Below are 16,324 nucleotides of genomic sequence, written 5' to 3' on the forward strand. Positions count from 1 at the left end.
TCATCTTTTACATTTGTATCTCAGAGTGCCAATGTTATAGCCACAGTAGGTAATAATGCCTTAGTTAAGTTGAAAGAGTTATTCCATTTGTGTATAGAAGACATAAACAAAAAATATACTCTGGCTACTGGTGATAGTCACTAGAAAGAATAGATAACACACAACAGCAAGGGATCATCTGAAATGTGTGACATCAAGCCATTTACTTCAAAACAAAAGAAAATGGATCATTACAAAGACTGGAGGGAGAATACTCCTTGTAACACAGCCATCCTTTGACATGCATCATGAACAAAACTCATGAAATGTACTTCTCTTGGTACTTTTTATAATCTTTTTTTCTTGGTATTTATTCATTTATTTTGGTCATTTTGCAATTTCGTGTCCTCAGTGGACTGAATTACAGTTAGGAGCTTGCAGATTATCAAACTTTTGCTTTGAGTTAAGAAGTTGGTTCTAAAGAGTTCTACAACCTGAATGCAAACAGAAGTAGTCCTCTGTGATGGGTTACATAGGAATGTCCCCCACATGCTCATATATTTAAAAGCTTAGTCATTAAGGAGTGGTGTAACTTGAAAGGAATGAGGATGTGTGGCCTTGTTGGAGGTGGGCCTTGGGGATTCAGTTGTTCTCACCAGGCCCAGTATTTTATGTTCTTTCTGCCTGCCAATCTGGATGTAGAAATCTCAGCACATTCTCAAGGACCCTATCTGCCTACCTGCCACCATGCTGCTGCCATGGCAGTAATGAACTAAAACTCTAAAAGTGTAAGCCAGCCCCAATTAAATATCTTCCATAGTCATGGTTTCTCTGTGAAGTAATAGAACATTGACTAAGACATCCTCTAATCTCTTCTTAAAATCATATGTATAGATGAATCAAAATGTGAATGTAATTTTAAGTTATTAGAAGGAGCCAAAATAGTTTTCTTATTTTTTTAACTAAGAAATTTTTTATTCATTTTACATACCAATCACAGGTTCCCCTCTCGTCCCTCCTCTCACACCCCAGTTCTCCCCTCAACCTATGCCCCATTTCCTCCTCCAACAAGATAAGGCCTCCCATGGAGAGTCAGCAGAGCCTGGTACATTCAGTTGAGGCAGGCTCAAGCCCTTCCCCCTGTACCAAGGCTGCTTAAGGTGTTCCACCATCGACACTGGGCTCCAAAAAGCCAGCTCATGCACCAGGGATGGATTCTGATCCCACTGCCAAGGGGCCCCTTAAGCAGATCAAGCTACACAACTGTCTCACTTATGCAGAGGGCCTAGTCCAGTCCCATGGAGGCTCCACAGCTGTTGGTCTAAAGTTTATGAGTTCCCACTAGCTTGGTTCAGTTGTTTTTATAGATTTCCCCATCATAGTCTTAATGCCCCGTGCTCATAGAATCCATCTTCCCTCTCTTCGACTGGACTCCTGGAGCTTGGCCTGGTGCTTGGCTGTATATTTCTGCATCTTATTCCATCAGTTACCGAATGAAGTCTCTGTGATGACAGTCAGGGTATTCACCTATCTGATTACTGGGTAAACCAGCTCAGGCACCCTCTCCACTACTGCTAGTAGTCTAAGCTGAGGTTATCCTTGTGGATACCTAGGAACTTCCCTAGCACTAGGTTTCTCCTATCCACATGATGTCTCCCTCTATAAAGTTATCTCTTTCATTGTTCTCCCTTTCTGCGCCTGTTCCAGCTGGACCAACCCATTGTCTTATGTACTCATCTGCTATCCCCTACGCTCAATCGCCCCTCCTCACCCCCAGTTTACTCATGGAGATCTCATCTATTTTCCTTTCCCAGGATGATCCATGCATCCCTCTTAGGGTCCTCCTTGTTATCTAGCTTCTCTAGAGCTAGGGGTTATAGTCTGATTATCGTTTTCTTTACATGTAGTATCCATTTATGAGTGAGTACATACTGTGTTTGTCTTTCTGAGTCTGGGTTACTTCACACAGAATGATATTTTCTAGTTCCATCCATTTGCCTGCAAATTTCATGATGTCATTTTTTTTTCTGCTGAGTAGTACTCCATTGTGTATATGTACCACATTTTCTTTATCCATTCTTCAGTTGAGGGGCATCTAGGTTGTTTTTTTTAAATTCTGACAATTACAAATAATGCTACTATGATCATAGTTTATCAAGTGGCCTTGTGGTATGATTGAGCATTCCTTGTGTATATGCCCAAGAGTGGTATGGTTGGGTCTTGAGGTAGAATGATTCTTAATTTTCTGAGAAACCACCATATTTATTTCCAAAGTGGCCATACCAGTTTGCACTCCTACCAACAGTGAAGAAGTGTTCCCCTTGCTCCACATCCTCTCTAACATAAGCTGTGTTCAGTGTTTTTGATCTTAGCCATTCTGATGGGTGTAAGATGGTATCACAGAGTTGTTTTGATTTGCATTTCTCTGATGACTAAGGATGTTGAGCAATTCCTTAATTGTCTGTCAACCATTTGAGATTCTTCTGTTAAGAATCCTCTGTATACCTCTGTAGCCCATTTTAAAATTGGATTGTTTGGTATTTTAATGTCTAGTTTCTTAAATTCTTTATATATTTTCGAGATCAGCCCCCTGTGGGGAGATCAGATGTGGGGCTGATGAAGATTTTTTTTCCCATTGTATAGGCTGTCATTTTTTCTTATTTACTCTGGTCTTTGCCTTACAAAATCTTCTCAGTTTCAGGAGGCCCCATTTATTAATTGTCGCTCTCAATGTCTATGCTACTGATGTCATATACAGGAAGTAGTCTCCTGTGCCAATGTTTTCAAGGCTACTTCCTACTTTCTCTTCTATCAGATTCAGTGTAACTGGGTTTATGTTGAGATCTCTGATCCACTTGGACTTGAGTTTTGGACATGGTGATAGCTATGGATCGATTTGCATTCTTCTACATGTAGACATCCAGTTATGCCAGCACCATTTGTTGAAGATGCTTTCCTTTTTCCATTGTACAGTTTTGGTTCATTTGTCAAAAATCAGGTGTTTATAGGTGTGTTGGTTAATCTCAGGATCTTCAGTTCGATTCCATTGGTCCACATGTTGGTTTTTATGCCAATATCAGGCTGTTTTTAATTACTATATCTCTATAGTAGAGCTTGAGATCAGGGACAGTGATTCCCTCTACAAATTGCTTTATTATACAGGATTATTTTAGCTATCCTGTTTTTGTTGTTGTTGTTGTTGTTGTTGTTGTTTTTTCATACGAAGTTGAGTATTGTTTTTTCCAGGTTTGTGAAGAATTGTGTCATGATTTTGATGGGGATTGCAATGAATTTGTAGATTGCTTTTGGTAAGACTACCTTTTTTACTATATTAATCCTACCTATCCATGAGCATAAGAGATCTTTCCATTTTCTGATAACTTCTTCAATTTTTATCCTCAGAGACTTAAAGTTCTGGTCATACAGGTATTTTACTTGCTTAGTTAGAGTTACTCCAAGGTATTTTATATTATTCGTGGCTTTTGTAAAGGGTGTTGTTTCTCTAATTTCTTTCTCAGCCCATTTATCATTTGTATATAGGAGGGCTACTGATTTTTTTAGTTAATCTTGTATCCTGCCACATTAATCAAGGTGTTTATCAGCTGTGGGAATTCCACGGTAAAAAATTTTGGATCATTTATGTATATTATCATATCATCTGCAAATAGTGAATAGTTGACATCTTCCTTTCCAATTTGTGTCCACTTGATCTCCTTTTGTTGTCTTATTGCTCTATCTAGAACTTCAAGTACTATATTGAATAGATATTGGGAGTATGAACAACTTTGTCTTGTTCCTGATTTTAGTGGAATCACTTTGAGTTTCTCTCTATTTACTTTGATGTTGGCTGTTGGCTTGCTGTAAATTGCCTTTATTATGTTTAGGTATGTTCCACATATTCTTAATTATTCCAAGCCCTTTATCATGAAGGGGTGTTGGATTTGGTAAAGGACTTTTTTTCAATATCTAATGAGATGATCATGTGGTTTTTTTTTTCTTTCAGTTTGTTTATATGATGTATTATATTGACAGATATTCATATGTTGAACCATCCTTGCATCCCTGGGATGAAGCCTACTTGATCATGGTGGGTAATTTTTTTGATGTGTTCTTGGATTTTTATTTGCTTTTTCTTGGTTTTCATGGCTTTCTTTAAGGGAATTATTGATTTCTTCCAATTTTTTGTTTGTCTTTTCCTCAATTTCTTTAAGGGAATTTTTCATTTCCTCTTTAAAGACCTCTATCATCTTCATAAAGTTATTTTTAAGGCAACTTTCTTCTGCTTCTTCTATGTTGTGATGTTTAGGTCTTGTTGTTACAGTGTCATATTGCTCTTTATGTTGTTGTATATATTTTTGCACTGGTGTCTATCCATCTCTTTCTCTAATAGGTGCAAGAGGTATCTGTGTCTGAGGTAGCTGCTCTTGGTCCAATCTGTGCTTGCTGTGCTTATATGTCAGGGGACCACTCTTGGTCCAATGGGAGCTCTTGGTCTAATTGGAGCTGGCAGATTCTGTGTCTCAGGGAACTGCTGAAGTCGCGGGGGATGGGTGGGTTTGGGCTAGGGAGATGGTCTTGTAGATTGCAGGGTCTGATGGGAGGGTATTGGTGGGTAGGCCTGCCCTTGAGAGCCTTCCCTGCTGGCCTGCAACTAGGGCAGTGATCAGTAGGGGTGGGAGTACACCTGGCCTAGGTCTTAGAGGCAGGACTCTCTGGGTGGGAGAAGAGTCACTCACCTTTTGGTGCAATCAGAGATGGAGGATTCTGCATCTCAGAGAGCCGCTTATGTCACAGGGGGATGTGTGGGTTTGAGGTGGGGAATGAGTCTTGTAGATTTCAGGGTCAGATGAGGGATACTGGTGGGGAGTTGTACCTACAGGAGTCTTTTCTGTTGTCCTGCAACTGGAGCAGCCATGGGTGGGAGTGGAGCTTGGTGTTTCAGTGGTAGTCACTGTAGGCTGGTTTGGAGGACATGGATTCTTTTAGGCTGTTTATGTCATGGAAAGTTTTCCTTTCCTCCTTCAATTATAGCAGAAAGTTGTTCTACATATGATAGTCAAGCCTGATCTTGTAGTAGTAAAGGAAATTGCTCCTAACTCTTCTGGCTTTTAAATTTTCCATTGATTAATCCACTGTTATTTTAATACATTTTCATTTATATGTGATTTGTGATTTTTTTTTTCCTGTAGCATTTGGTACCCTCTCTTTGTTCTGTTATTTACTGTTTTCATTATATCATGCTTGGGGTGTTTTTCCTTCTGGTCCTGTCTATAGGGTTTTGTGAGTTTCATGCATCTTTATGGATATAAATTTCTTTAACTTGGGGAAGTTTTCTTCTATGATCCTGCTGAAGATCTGGTCTATGACACTGACTTTAGATTCTTCCCCCTCACCTATGCCTATAATTCAAAGATTTGGTATTCTTGGTGTACCAGAGTTCTTACATATTTATTTTATGTGTTTTTTTTTTCTCTACTTTATCTTCAACTACTGATACTCATCTTATACTTGATAAATTATACTTGTAGGGATTTTCATGAGTTTTCTAATTATTTTTAACAGAAAACTTGGGTTCTTAATGCTGTAAAAAATGCTGACTTCTAGCCAGAGAATAACCCATGATGAACTCACTGAGATGTCATGTCATATGAACCACACTAACTCAATACCATTTTACTGTGCAATCATAAATTTAAATACTCAATACAATTCTGCAGTGAAATATCCATAATTGGGGAGCAGTCCCTTTCTTAGGTTCAGCACCATAACACCTACCAGTTTCACCCTTTTGTACCTAGAGTAGGAACACTAAAATATTCCTCTATATGCATTAACAGGACTATATGAATATAAAGATATCTATGTTTACCACATCTTCATAGAGCTAGTGAGAAAGCAGGAAAACTCTTACCCTAAGAAAGACTTTTCAGTCCCTTTTCCTAAGCAAAAATATAGCTAACTTCTATGTTATATTAATCCTATCTTTTTTATTTGTTTAATTTTGGCAAGACTAAGGACTAAATCGAAGGCCTCATATTTACGAGGCAAGCATTCTACCACTTAGCTATATCCAAAACCTAACTTTATCCCCTCCAAAAAAATCACCCTACAGAATACTTTCATATAGCAAGTACTAGAATAAACCATAGATCTGATGTTTCATACAACTAGAACTGTAATATGTATGAGGCATTTGATTTTACCAGTATTACATAAGTCTTTCTAAACCCAGAAACTACTTTAGAAAGACTGCTATTAAGAAATTGCTTTTTACAAATACTGAAAAATATTTCAGCATAGACAATGCAATTAAACTAATATTACATAAGCAACTGAAAAGTAATTCCAAATGGCCAATAATTTCCTAATTTCTCATACTATGGAATCATAAGAATAATCCATATGACCAGAATTAACCTAGTTGATGTGAAGGGTAGAAGGAAGAAATTTCCTCTATTTCTCATATTATTTTTCAGGGATTCCTACATTCATCTATGAATACCAAATTGTATTCCTTTTCATTTTACTATGACTATTAAAAAAAAAAGAGTGTTCTAAAATCAGAATTCTTGTCTGGGTATTTATACGCTGATAGGAATGCTATTCAAAAGTTATATAATGGGCCTCCTGGATCTTGATTTCCATATAATTATATTTGTGCAGGGCAATGAGACCAACATGAGTTTAAAGAAGGCACACCGGTTTCCTGCGGTGACTGCAAAGAGTGGTTAGAATAAAGCAGCAGATTTAAAGAGCAGGAAGTCATTCCATGACAGTCCTGGAGGCAGAAGTCAGATATCAGTACCAGAGCGAAGGTGACAGCAAAGACATGCTCACAGACTCCTGGGAAGGGTCTCTCTGTTTCCGTTTCTAGCTTCTGGAGCCTGCCACCATTCACCACTCTAATTGCTGTATCCATTAACCCTTTGCCTTTCCCCTTTTTCTTTGCCACATTTCTTTCTGCCCATCTTTCTAAGAATAATTGTGACTGCACTCGTAGTCCACCATAATACTCCAGATCTATTCTCTGTCTGCAGATCCTTCATTTGGTTATGCCAGCAAAGTCTCTATCAAACTAAGGTCGTGTTTACAAGTCCCAGGGGTTGAAGCCATTTTGCAATGGTCAATTATAAGGGTAACTACAGCTAATTCAACCTTCCTGGTAAAATGTTTCTTAATAGAAATTCATGTTTATTGGAAGTGAGATCCTAAAATGCTGTGTATGAAGGTAGGCTGGGTGCAGACAAAGGAGTTACATGACACTGAAAACTACTGAAAGTTTTCATGCACACTATGGAGAGGGAGTCATAAAGTTAAGTATATTTGTTTACCTCAAATAGGATGCGTTCTACACATTTTTATTGGTGATTAACCACTGTAGATGAAATTAATCAATTTTAAGTAAATTTTGTACACTAGGAAATTAAACAAAGATTGATTAGTCTACTGTTCCATCCCCAAATAAAATGAATGCACAGGAAAAGACAATAGGGAATTACCATTTTCATTAATCTTTAATTTTTGTCTTTTGTATATCTGAAGAATAATCCCCTGAATTCTCAGTTTAGACTTCTTACCCAAAAAACTTAGTGAAATCTTAATATGAACTTCAGGAGGGGATGGACTGAGTTACAAGGCCCTGCATTTAAGTTGTATACAATGTTTTAGGCACTCTAAAATTCATGAAACTGCAGTAGAACCGATGGAACGTGATGAATGTAGAAACAGGCAGTATCCCAAACTGTCACAGAGGTCAGACATCACCTGGATCTTAGTAGGATATGAGAATTTTCACATATGAGCATTGTTCAAGTAGCAAGACATTTCATTACTCAAACTATTAAAGTACAAAATTGCAAAACCAGTGTATTGATACCCATTTTTAAGTATGATTCATATAACTGACTATGATGAAGCCAAAAGTTGTAAACAAGATAACTAAATGTGATGAAGCCAAAAATTGTTATCTATAGAAAAGTGTAGCATCATACTACTCTTGGGTGTATACTCAAGGAATGCTCAATTATACCACAAGGACACAAGCTCAACTATGTTCATAGCAGCATTATTCATAATAGCCAGAACCTGGAAACAACTTAGATGCCCCTCAATCAAAGAATGGATTCAGAAAATGTGGTACATGTACACAATGGAGTACTACTCAGCAGTGAAAAACAATGACATCATGAAATTTGCAAGCAAATGGATGGAACTAGAAAATATCATTCTGAGTGAGGTAACCCAGACTCAGAAAGGCAAACGTGGTATGTACTCACTCATAAGTGGATACTAGATGTAAAGCAAAGGATAACCAGACTATAACCCACAGTTCCAGAGAAGCTAGCTAACAAGGAGGACACAAAGAGGGATGTATAGATTTCTCTGGGAAGAAGAAACAGATGAGATCTCCATGAGTAAACTGGGGATGAGGGGTGGGCAATGGAGGGAAGGGGATGTGAGATGAGAACATAAGGGAAAGGGATGGTCGAGCTGGAACAGGGATGGAGTGGGAGAGCAATGAAAGAGATACTATGATAGAGGGAGACATCATGGGGATAGGGAGAAACCTGGTGCTAGGGAAGTTCCCAGGAATCCTCAGGGATGGCCCCAGCTTAGATTACTAGCAATAGTGGAGAAGGTGCCTGGACTGGCTCATCCCAGTAATTACATCGGTGAATACCCCAACTGTCATCATAAAGCCTTTCTCCATTAACTGATGGAAGCAGATGCAGAGATCCAAAGCCAAACACCAGGCAAAGCTCCAGGAGTCTAGTAAAAGAGAGGGAAGAGGGATTCTATGAGCAAGAGCATCAAGATCATGATGGGGAAACCTACAGAGACAAACCAAACTCATGAAATTTAGATCAACAGCTGTTGAGCCTGCATAGGACTAGACTAGGCCCTCCACATAGCGAGACAGTTGTGTAGCTTGATCTGCTTAAGGGGCCTCTGGCACTAGGTTCAGAATCCATTCCTGGTGCATTCGCAGGCTTTTGTGAGCCCACTACCTATGATGGGACACCTTGCACAGCTTGAGGAAAGGTGAGGGGCTTGGACCTGCCTCTACTAAATGTACCTCCTCATGGGAGGCCTTACCTTCTTGTAGGAGGGAATGGGGACTAGGTTGGGAGGGGGAGGCTGGAGGGGTGGGAGGAGTGAGGAGGGGGATCTTTGATTGGTATGTAAAATGAATAAAAATTTTCTTAATTAAAAAAAGAAAAGAGTAGCATCTTGATATCAAATATCAAATTGTGGCTTCTAACTCCTCAAGGACAGGGGATACAACTTCACCCCCTTGCCTCTAGCTCTGCAATTTTTAAATGTGATTTTTCCATTAACTCCATTGACTTTCACTAAGTCAATGAGGCAGTATATCTAAATGTATCTGTAAATTGAGAAGATTCTCACAAATAAGAACTGATGTGTTCATAAAAATATTATCAGTGTTGATGATGACCTAACGACCAACAATCTGTCATAGTGGTTGATACAGAAATAGGAAATGTTTCTTAACAAAATTAATCAGTGTCTTGTGACAGCAAAACATATAAACAAGTGCCAGGAAAGAGATCTTCATGCACATTTATTCTTTACTTCCATTGAATGGATGAAATATGAGAATAGATTTATTATTAAAATTAAACATTGCTGAGATGTGCATTCTGTGGTATGACTTTTTTCAGTAATGTATGTTTACATGAATTGTTAGTAGGTGATCTATCTAGTTGTATACCTGTACTTGGATTTCCTATACACATACGTTGGAGTGAACATTTCTTAAGTCACTTTAGTCATTTTATTTCCTGTGTATAAATTAAATTTTCTTTGAAAATAGGCAGTTCATTTGACTTAAAAACTCCACTGTTAATAGAAATATAGACTTGTCAATTGTCACCTTGTTATCTAACTCGGAACTTTATAGTTGTTTTTAATTTCATATATACTTTTTTGTGTGTGTAGGTATGCCGGTATTCCATGTGTTTGCCTGGGGCCCACAAAGGTGAGAAAAGGACATCATATACCCTGGAACTGGAATCTAGACAGTTCTGAATTGCCATGTAGATTCTGAAAATTGAACCTATGTCCTCTGCAACAGCATCCAGTGCTCTTAACCACTGAGCCATCTCTCCAGCATTTTTACTTTAGGAAAGCATAACATGAATCATTCCTATATTTGTATAAAATCAATTGGGGACAGTGGAAAAACCCCACTAACTTTGAAAAATGATTAATTTAAATTTTTAATTTATTATTATGATGATGCATAAATAAGTGAGAGATTTGGAATATGGAGATGTAAGCAGGCTTGTTTATCGTATTTCTTCAAATATAACAAATCTTGATTCCTTTTTAAAATGTATCATTTACTTGACATTGCATCCAACTTAATTTCCCTTTACAGAAATCCCCCACATTATTTGCACATCCTTATTTGTAAACTCCAACCAAGCAACAACAGACCCATATGGTGTTCCAAAGAACCTTGAAGTGACAATGGGACTGTAAACAGAACAGATTAGGTTTGCGTTGCACTTATTTGCAGCTTCAGCTTTTGCCAAGACATAGAATTACTTTACTGGAACATGTTTTATCATACTTAGCAAGTGAAGGATGAATTTGAATTGAAAGTGAACGAGAGAGAGAGAGAGAGAGAGAGAGAGAGAGAGAGAGAGAGAGAGAGAGAGGCTACCTTATAAAATATAAACCAATTTTACATAAGTGATGGATTTAAATTAGTTTATGGAATCACAAATTGTAATTAAATTTTAAATGATTTCCAATATATTTATAATTTACTTTTGATTTTTGTGGTTTAATTCAATTAAGAGCTGATAATGAACTTAATTATGACTTCCTTTTACATGTTATATGAAATTATCTGGATATTTAGATGAACAAGGATCAGACAGGTTTTACTATTCTATTTTTATAAATTTTTTCCACATTTTCCTTTCTCTTAAAATGACCTTTCCACATCAGCACTTAGATGTTTACGAGTTTGTGTACATTTAACCAGAGAAAATCTAAATTGAAGTCCATCTTTTCTAATTTTTCTGATTTCTACTTTCTACTCCTTCATTCTTTTCCTTCTTAAAGTTCCATGTCTGTAGTCAATTGTTTTCCACATACAAAATGAGAGGCAGCAAACCACTCAGCAGTGGATCTATACCCTCACTTACACTTCTCTATTTTTCTAAAATACAATTTAAGGACAAATGTATTCTCAACTAGCCCCCTTCTCCTGCTTCATTTAAGCAAAAAGTATAAAGCTCAGTTACAATTACAGAGAATTCCTAATTTCTGAAAGGGTTTCCCATACTATTTTACTGAACTTCAACTGCAACATTTGGTACCCCATCACTCCTCTTAGTGCCTGGTTCACAAATCCCTTCTGCCATGGCTTCCACAGTTCTGTCCTTCCTTCACTCACTTCCATTTTTACATTATATATTTCCTTCTGGTTATTTGTTCCACTGTCTTAGGCACTGTTCTCTGCTCTGGAGAAACACCATGATCAAGACAACTCTTATAAGAGAAAGTATTTAATTGGTGGATTCCTAACATTTGTAGAGGGTTAGTCCCTGATTATTGTGGCAGGAAGCAAACAGGCGTGGTGCTGGAGAAGTAGCTGAGACCTTTTCATCCTAATTCATAGGCAGCAATTAGTGAGAGGCAAAAAGAGAGACAGAGATAGATAGATAGATAGATAGATAGATAGATAGATAGATAGATTCATGTATATATACATACATACATGCATTCATACTTACGTAGACAGGAAGATAGAGACAGACAGAGACAGAGGAGCACAATGAGAGAGAGAGAGAGAGAGAGAGAGAGAGAGAGAGAGAGAGAGAGAGAGAGAGAGAGAGAGCAGGCCTGAGTGAGCTATTGAAACATCAACGCCCATTCCCAGTGACACACCTTCTTCAATAAGGCCACACACACACACAACAAGGCCACATCTCCTAATCCTTCTCAAACAGTCCCACCAAGGTGGGACCAAGCTTTCAAACATTAGCCTACAGGAGCCATTCTCAATCAAACTGCCATATCCACATATGTATTAACAGCCATGCCTTATAAACTGGTTTTTGGTACCATGAACTGAAATGCAGGATCTTTTGAAGGATACATATTAACCATCAGTATACAGGCAAATTGATTCTTATTTCCTAGCTAAGGGAAAGTAATGGTGAAGTCACTAATTATGTGTCCAAAGCCTTTAAATTGGTCTCTCCATTCACTCTTTTTTCCTACACTAATTTTTTTCACTCCTCTGACACATTCCACCTCATAGTCCTGATTTAAAAAAAAATGCCTATTTTACCCTTAAGACTAGTTAAGAGACATCGTGCCAATGAGGGTCTCATAGTTGTTACGGAGTTCTCAGAACCACCGACATTTGCTACTACTCCCCTTTGTCTCATTCTACCAGACTGTAAGCCTCTCAAAGCCAAATACCACTTACCGTAAATGAATATCATTTATTGCTTCATTTCAATGTCTAGAAAAGTATCTCATATGTCCAGTGAAAAGGAGAACACTAAATTTGATACTAACAAATGATTTCTTATTGCTATTTTGATACTATAAGCAGACTTGGATAGAAACTGAATATAAACTTCTGTATGATTAATGTGTTCTTTCTATGTCCCTCTTCCTCTACAATTCTATCCCATATAAAAAAATATGAAGGATTTCCTCTGTTCACAATATAGAGACAATTGCAGCACTGTAATATTTTTTTTCAAATCACATTTTAAAAATTGTGTTTAATTTGAATAACTGCCTAGTCTTGATACAATGTTCTCAGGAGCTAAAATGTCACTTATGCTACACTTTCTAGATAGAAAAGCTGTCATTTCAGAGAGGACTAAGAAGCTCCCTTTCTGATCAGTGCCTGTGACATGATTCTCTTTAGTGCTCACAAATGTTTATTGGTTTTCTGCCCAGGCTTTTTGTTTTTAGTGGGAGTTTCTGAAAGAAATTAACTTAAAAGAGAGACACTGTAGCATCCATGGTAGTTAATGAAGATGCACAGAGGAAGCAAATGTTCCTGAACTTCCCCATTTCTAATGTGTCCTGATTAAATCATTTCATGTAATTTTATGATTATAGTAGATCATGATTCCTTATCACTCTTTTCACCTGTACTTTCAAATAGTAACCACCACCTATAATTTCACAATTACTTGCAAGACGTTTTTTAATCAATTAAATGCAATAAACAACAATAATAATCCATTTATTATAGGCAGTCCTAAATTTATCCAAATTTATGTATAGCTGTCTACCTATCTAATGTACTAACACAAACATATATATGTACATGTATGCATGCACACAACACACACACATACACACATATTTACATATCTACACACATACAAACAACACACTCATATGTATATATACAAATAAATGCATGAACACATCCATATATATATGCATACATATATATACAAATCATACATATACATATATACAAATCGTATATATACATATAGAAATCATATATATACATATATACAAATACATATATATACATACATACATATATTATATTCCCTAATGCTTATGAAGACATTTCTCTTAGCGATGGTAAAGGATCTGAAAAATAAGTTTCTGCAGCTTCATTTATGACAATAAAAGTTTGATATCCAAAAATCCCTGGTTTTTTGTTTTGTTTTGTTTTTGAAACTGTGAGTAAAAATGAGTTTGAGTGACATGATTAGACTTGCATTCACCTTCTCAGCCTTAGAGTGATTCATGTGGCTATGTGCTCCAACCTTGAGCTCCAGGTGAGCACGGTGTTCATGGTATTGCCCCCTTCAAAGCATTCTTCCAAATCTCTTTTTAAAAATCCCACATCATGAAGAGATGGCTCAGCAGTTAAGTTCATGAACTGCTCTTGCAGAGGACAGAAGTTCAGTTCCCAGCACACATATGTCAGGTCATAACCATCTGAAACTCCAATTCCAGGAAAGATATTGTTTAAATCTGGTTTTACCATGGAATATTTTGTTTACTCCTTCTATGGCGATTGAGAGTTTTGCTGGATAAAATAGTCTGGGTTGGCATCCATGGTCTTTTAGTGTCTGCATAATGTCTGTCTGTCCATGACCTTCTGGCTTTCAGAGTCTCCACTGAGAAGTTAGGTGTTATTCTGATGGGTCTGCCTTTATATGTTACTTGGCCTTTTTCCTTTACAGCTCTTAATATTTTTTATTTATTCTCTGTGTTTAGTGGTTTGATTATTATGTGGTGAGGAGACATTTTTTTGGTTCCAGTCTATTTGGTGTTCTGTATGCTTCTTGTATCCTTGTAGGCATTTCCTTCTTTAGGTTGGGAAAGTTTTGTTCTATGATTTTGTTGAATATATTTTCTGTGTCTTTGAGTTGGTATTCTTCTTCTTCTTCTTCTATCCCTATTATTCTTAGGTTTGGTCTTTTCATGGTGTCCCAAATTTCCTGCACATTTGTATTGTGTTTTGATTTGTTGGCTCCAGCCCTACAGAAAGCACTAGAAGGAGAAATCCAACCTAAGGAATTTAAATATACCCATGAAAACACAGGCAATAGATAATCTCACACAAACAAATACCAAAGAAGGAAAATACGCAACACTACCACCAAAAAAATAACAGGATTTAACAATCATTGTTCATTAATATCCATCAATATCAATGGTCTCAATTCTCCTATAAAAAGACACAAGCTAACAGAATGGATATGAAAACAGGATCCATCCTTCTGCCGCATACAAGAAACACACCTCAACTTCAAAGACAGACACTACCTCAGAGTAAAAGGCTGGGAAAAGAATTTCCAATCAAATGGACTTAAGAAGCAAGCTGGTGTAGCTATCCTAATATCTAATAAAATACACTTCAAACTAAAATCAATTGAAAGAGATCAGGAAGGACATTACATATTTATCACAGAGAAAACCCATCAAGATCCAGTCTCAATTCTGAACATTTATGCCCCAAATATAAGTGTATCCACATATGTTAAAGAAATAATACTAAAGCTTAAATTGCCCATCAAACCCCATACAAGAATAGTGACAGACTTCAACACCCCACTCTCACCAATGGACAGGTCTGCCAGACAGAACCTTAACAGAGAAATAAGGGAACTAAAAGACATTATGACTCAAATGGACTTAGTAGATATCTACAGACTATTCCACCCTAACACAAAAGAATATACTTTCTTCTGAAACTCCAATTCCAGGGAATCTGGTATTCTCTTTTGGTGTCTGCAGGCAACATGTATACACATGGTGCACAGACCTGCATGTAGGAAAATGCTCATACATATAAAATAAAACATAAATAAATATTAATGAAGTATTTTATAAGATACTCATAAATTATACTTAGTCTGAAAGAGCATTTATCCTATTTATTTACTTCTTAAACATTTTATTTACTTACATCCACATATTAAGCATGTGTCTGTGTGCCTGTGATGTGCACATAAGCTCTTGCAGAAACCAGAAGAAGGAATCATAGGCTGCTGCGAGCCACAAATCATGGGCCAGTTACTGAATTCAGGTTCTCCTCAGGAGCAGCAAGCACTCTCAACCACTGGGCTATCTCTGCAGTCATTACACTGTGTGCTCTCATTTTCTGCTGTTGTTTCTTCTTTACTGGGAAGTGGAATTGAACATTATGAAGATTTGAAGCTGGTTATGTTTAATTCATGTTGCAGACTATATTGGTAGTAGAAATAGTATTATTTGAAACTAATTGACTAGATGACCTAAACTGTGGATCACAATTCGGTAACTTTTTAGTCTGTGAAGTATTTGCTGTCCTTTCTAATTTTTCTAGCATTGTCTGTATTAATATACAGTGTATACTAATCTGGTAAGAATTCTATTTACTTATACTCTATATTTTTTCAGATAAGTAATATATGTGTGTAATTTAGCCACATAGAGTTTCTGAATATCAAAATTAAAGAACTGATTTTTGTTCTGTAATCAATTTGATTGCTGATGGAAACAACAAGTTATGTTACAAAACCTGCCTAGCCCATGGTGCCGCAGGGGCCATGCCAATCTGAGTGGCCTGCACTGCCACCTGGGGCCTGGCCAGGGCTGCTGTGGAGGGCCATGTCCTTCCCTCTCCATCCCTTGCTAGCTGCAGCAGGCATGAGAGCTGGCCCCAGGGTCACCAGAGTGAGAGAACTAGCACTGCCCCTCACCTGCTGCAGCACCAGGAGAGCAGGCACTACACCCTAGCCTGGACAGCACACAAGAGCTGACCCTATTGTTGGGTGCATAGATGAACCAACTCTGAGGGCAGAAGAGCAGAAGAGCTGGGCCGGGC

The sequence above is a fragment of the Peromyscus eremicus genome, chromosome 16_21 (genome assembly GCF_949786415.1).
Source record: "Peromyscus eremicus chromosome 16_21, PerEre_H2_v1, whole genome shotgun sequence".
Taxonomy (NCBI): Eukaryota; Metazoa; Chordata; class Mammalia; order Rodentia; family Cricetidae; genus Peromyscus; species Peromyscus eremicus.